This window comes from Papaver somniferum, chromosome 8 (assembly GCF_003573695.1).
Source record: "Papaver somniferum cultivar HN1 chromosome 8, ASM357369v1, whole genome shotgun sequence".
NCBI classification, from domain to species: domain Eukaryota; kingdom Viridiplantae; phylum Streptophyta; class Magnoliopsida; order Ranunculales; family Papaveraceae; genus Papaver; species Papaver somniferum.
In genome coordinates this window covers 38,587,561-38,593,397 of record NC_039365.1, presented here as the reverse complement: position 1 = coordinate 38,593,397, position 5,837 = coordinate 38,587,561, and the positions used below count along the sequence as shown (strand labels likewise).

General features: G+C 38.1%; 1 pseudogene; it reads right to left on the bottom strand.

Annotated features, from left to right (window-relative positions):
• Positions 1 to 5,484: 5,484 nt before the first annotated feature.
• Positions 5,485 to 5,584, bottom strand: LOC113307272 (annotated as a pseudogene).
• Positions 5,585 to 5,837: the final 253 nt, after the last annotated feature.

The window sequence follows — 5,837 nt, the reverse complement described above, 5'->3', positions numbered from 1 at the left end:
ACTACGCATGGGTACACTATCTTCCAAAAGATTCGGTTGACTAGGTACTAGGATCGGTTCCCCACATATATATGGCATCTAACTTATATGTGTTGCACATGTCCATAGGATCGGTTCCCCTTTATGCTATAAACCTTGCTGCACCCCATACAAGGATCGGTTCCCCTTGATGTATTGCACCCCTTACAAGGATCGGTTCCCTTTCCCTTACAAGGATCGGTTCCCTTTCCCTTACTAGGATCGGTTCCCTTTCCCCAAGGTCAGACATAATCCGATCATACCGCAGGTGATTACTTAAGATTGGTTTTACTAATAAAAGTTATACCAATACATAAGTCAGGACTTTGTGAATATTTATACCAAGAACACAACAAGTTGTGAGCGGTTATACTCTATCACACATATTGGTTGTTCATAAGATATGCAATGAATAACAAAACCAATAACTCATGGCAATTTCCTTTTCCGTTCACAAACAAGTTTATGAACTAACTTCCTTAGAACACATGTAAACATTGTTCCCTAGGATGAAATCCTCACCTCATACCCATACATAATCACAATAGCATTCAAATGATTATGAAGATGTCTTATCTACAAAGTTTAATGGTTAAGCAATAAACCTCGTATTGTATTCCTTAATACTATGTCTATCTAGAGTTCATATATGCTTCACAGTTATGTTTTCAATATGCACGACTTGAAAGATACGTTAGGGAATGAAACAATTCAAGTCAAATATCACTAACCTCAAGTGGAAGGACGATTGTTGTCGTTGTAGCTCCTTGCTTCTTCACATATTCAAGTCTTCGCAATACTCGTAATGTCTCATATCCTAATACTTTCAAGCTAACCTATACGAAGTTTAACTCTAGTACATAATCAAGCGACTCTTAACATGAGTTTTGATTCACTAAAATATGACAACCAAACTTGACATACCAACGCTTGGTGGGTTCAACCGAGCAATGCTCTAACACAACGACATATGGCAATCTATTGGCTACGCTGCGAACTCTTTGGCCATGGTACATACTTAGCTATTCCAATTCTTTGGTCACAACACCAAACCCTAATTAGCCACGCCAAGAGAATGCGCAAGCCATGCCAGCACCGTTTCCACGCCACTGGCTACCAACGGAAGGTAACCACAATCAACGACTAATCTTCCTCTCAAGATGCGAAATCTCAGCCGTCGAAAGTCACCACCGAACCGGCAAGCCTCTTAATCTTAACTAGCCAAACAATAGCAACATGCTACACGTTTTCCACGAAAACACTCTAGACATCAAAACATGTCACAAACTGGGGGATGCTCATCAGGGTATTGGTCTGGCGGTTTACAGCGTGCGGCGTACACTACGCCCGTTACAAGAAAGTGTCATAAGAGTGAAGCGGTTAGTAAATACAAGGAGTAATAGTGAAACGTTTCCTTCATTATGGAAACATCAATTCCAGTCGTTACCCATTACCGTTTTCTTCCATTTACTCAACCGTTTCCACTTCTTACGAGACCAGGGTACGTTTCGTTGCGACTTGTATAAATAGGTCTCACCTATTTCCACTAAAAACAAGTTTTGGGGCAGGAGAATACAACACTCAGAAATCACTTGTTAGCTTTCCCATTTGTTAGCTTTCCACTTTCTGATACAATCAAACAACTACTCTTCCCGAATCAACTATTCTGGTCTCAACACTCTCTTCGCTTCCCTCCCTAGACCAACCCTTCTCCTTCACTTCGTGACCGAAGCAAGTCTGGAATGACCATTTCTTGGTTTAGGACGGATTTGCACAGATTGATATCTCGAATCAAAGTACTCACTTGAAGTACATTGTTTAGGGTTTAGATTCGTTTCTCACCCACACACTCGAAATTACCAAAATCAGCAGAAACTGTTTTTCACCCTCAAACAATTGGCGACCACAATGGGAGATTAATTTATCGGTCGCAATATCAATTCCCGATTTTCGTTTCCATCTTTTCAACCCAGATATCGAGATGATGGAAGCATACTAGCCGCCGCCTCGGTTATCAGACGACTCTGGAACGACTGGGGACTTAGGAATGATTGGGGACTTTTCACAGTCACGGTGCCGCCGCCCACAAAAACTCAGATTTACATCCGGGAGATCCATTTTGTTGGGAGACTCTAAAGAACAATTAAGCCTTGTCAGACGAGTTGCATGTTCTACTACCTAGAATTTTCACATAGATAATAGAAACCGACAGCCATGCTATTGATAGACACATTTTTGTGTCTGATATAATCTCAATTGTATAGATTGTTAGTGCTCGATTTTGTATTTATTTTGGCTTTTTATGTCTTTGTAGGTGTTTTTGGAAAAATAACACTTTGATAGACACATTTTTGTGTCTGATATAATCTCAATTATATATATCGTTAGTGCTCGATTTTGTATTTATTTTGGCTTTTTATGTCTTTGTAGGTGTTTTTTGGAAAAATAAGATTTTGAGGCGAAATTGGCTCGAAAAGTGTTTTTTGCGTTCATGGGAGGACATTTGCTATTCGGACCCTCACTTTGGATAAGGGGTAACCTAATTACTAAGGGGCATTCCATTTCCAGGCAGTTGCTAATCGCACCCCTACTCTGGATAGGGGGCGACCATCTTCTACATTTAGGGTTCTTGATTTGAAGGAGTTTGAGGTCGATTAAACCTCTGATTTTCATAGGATAAAATCCTTATGGGTCTAGGAATCTGATATGGGTGTTGAAATCGATTAGACTGGGCGCAATCAACGGATTTTTATCACAACAGAAAATATGGAAAGTCACGTGTGTGACCTGTTTTAGGAAATTTTAGAGAGATTAAGGTGTTGTAAACCTTCCCAAAGATTTGTATCTATCTAAGAAAGAGTTTAGAATAAAAAGGAAAGCTCAGAAACGCGTAGAAATTCTAAAACAAGAAATTTCCGCAACTTTGTCGTGAAGAGAAGGAAAGAGATTTTGGAAGATTTGTGAGAGATTTAATCGGTATTTTTGATATAAATAGATGGTTTGGGTCATATAAAATGGGTGTCGAGAGTTTGGGGATCTGAGGAGAGCCAGAGAAGAAGAAATCAGAGTTTTATCAAACTCTGTTTCTGCTGCTGCTGCTGCTGAAGAGGAAGAACACGAAGAACATTGACGCACGAGAAACAGTCGCAGAACAGTGTTGTTGTTTAACAGCTGAAGAACATTAAGCTGTGCAGCACAGTCGTATTCTAGGGTCTTAAATTTCTGATCCTGTAACAGTTGATTAGTAACGTATATCTTCAGTATTGCAACACCAACTGTAACGGTGACTTCTGTAACATCTATACACCGTTGCAGGATCTGTTGTTTTATATATTCTCTTCAATAAAACCACCTTTTGAGCCATGATTTATTATTTTGAACCTGTTTTTTATATGAGGAGCTAAACCCCATTGCTGAGGCGATAGAGGAAGCTATTTTTCCAACAAAAAGCGGTACAATCTATTTAATTTAATTTATTACAATTATTATTATGATTATTTTCCTTGGACTATTATTGAATATGATTTTTATTTGAGTGATTGTGATCTATTTTGATGGAGTATGCTTAGTTTATAGACTCTTGATGCTTCATGCTTGGTATTTACAATTATTACTTTTGAAAATCTACTTGTTGCAATAGTAAGAATCAAATTGAACAAGAAAATTGCATGAATACAAAGATTGGATTAAATCACCTTAAACTTGGAAAATAGTGGAATCTTAGCCTCAGTGCTCTTTTAGTATTGATATCAACTTTGATTGAGTTTGCTATAATTTTTAGTGAGTTTTATATTTTAATATTAGAATTTAAGTCTAATTAATATCCTTCACAAGTCTGAGATTCGAACCACTTTTACCACTATCTACAAATCACACCAATTTTTGGCGCCGCCGACGCGGACTTGTTTTTAGGGTTTTAGATTTTTTTATTTTATTTTTTTGTCTTTTTTTATGTTTTTGGGTATTTATCTTGTGTCTACAGGTTCTGGATCATAAAGAAAATTGAGACAAAGAGTTTGGTGATTTCATAAAAACTTGGAGCTAAAGATTAAAGCAAAAAGAACAGAAAAGGAAACAATTTTATTTTAGACAATTTTAGTTTAGGGTTTGTTTATTTTCTTTTAGAAAAAAAAATTGTATTAGGGTTTATTATTTTTGTAATTTTTCTTTACTTTTTTGGACTTTTGGACTTTGGGACATTTTTTTTTTATTACCCTACGGAAGGGTACTTTAAATATAAACTGTTTGCAAAGAAGGAGGACAATTACGATATTGTCTCTGCACCTTGGGTTCGTACACTGGACATCGGAGTCAGTGGCCCGAGTCGACTACAACCGATTCATCCCCCGTCTGGAACGGGAGGTAAGATTCTAAACACTCGCGAATCCCCTGTCAGCGAGTTACTGGACTCCTTCGTATGTATATATGTTGAGGACTGAATACGCATATTTATTTTTCTAGTAAAGGGCAAGGCCTGGCCATACAAGATAAGGGTTCGGATTTCATCACTGTTCTCTTCTTGCCCGCTTTAGGAACACGTAACCTAAGCCTAAAATTTTGACTAGAACGAGACCGATAGGGTAACGAGCTTAACAGGAAAGTCATTCGAAAAATATTGGTTACTCTTTTAAGCATACTTCGAAGTTCTTGACGGTTTCTCTAAGTTGAATGCGTGACTGCGCCGCCTTGTAATATCGGTGAGGCCTTGGGTATTAAAGCTCCACCGAGCTTCCCTCTCCTCTATTCAACTTACGTTAACTCGAATTGATTCCAGAGGGGTTAGCTTAAATTGTAACGAATTCCCGTTCGAAGGATTGGAAGCTGGTCTAGAAACAATCTAAGTGGAGCCATCATGCTTTTTGTTTGCTAGAAATCAATAGGTTTGATTTGTTTGAGTCGGCCTTGATCTGTGTTTTCTTACCCTTCCAATTTAGAAAATTCTATTGTATGCCTGAACGTAAAAGAGACGCACTAGGTAGATTTGTTAAAGAGAAACATAGTAGTTAGAAGCGTCTCGATTACCTTAATCTAGAAAGTCATACTTTTGAAGAGTCTGTTTTTGAACGTCCTTTGACTGAGGAGAGAATCCATGTTGCTCCGGTAGAGCCATAAATGGCAACTTTGAAAGCTTTGTTGAATCCAACTAGGACGACTCGTCCTTCGTGTATTAAGTTAGCTGAAACGGAGGCACCCTATGAACTGAAACCTGGGACCTTACAGATGCTTCCCATCTTTTTAGGGAAAGAAAATGAAAACCCTTATTACCATGTTAGGGATTTTGAGGAAATTTAAGAATTAGATGCTTAGATGATGATGCTTTGAAACTTAGGTTATTTCCATTTTCCCTGAAAGATAAGGCCAAGTCGTGGATATATAGTTTGGACTCCGAGTCAATTGAGACATATGAACAACTTACATCTGCCTTTTTCAATAAGTTTTTCCCTAGGAACAAAACATCGTCTAGTAGGACGCAAATATGCACATTTTCACAACAAGAGGGAGAATCTTTATATAGGTATTTGGAAAGGTTCAATGATTTATTATCTCAGTGTCCTCATCATGGTTTAGAAAAGGTTAGGCTAGTTCAGATCCTTTATGAGGTTTTAGATTATTCCACAACGACCATGGTTGAGTCTCTATGCACTGGTGAATTTGAAAACCAAACTGTTGATGCGGCGATGGAATTTTTTAATGAAATCGCCGAAAAAACCCAGCAATGGGAAAATAGTAGGGTACCCAGAAAACAATTCTTTTAAGTAGAGGAAACGTTAATAGGGTAGAAGGAGTCTATGAATCAGATGCCAAAATTGCTTCTATAG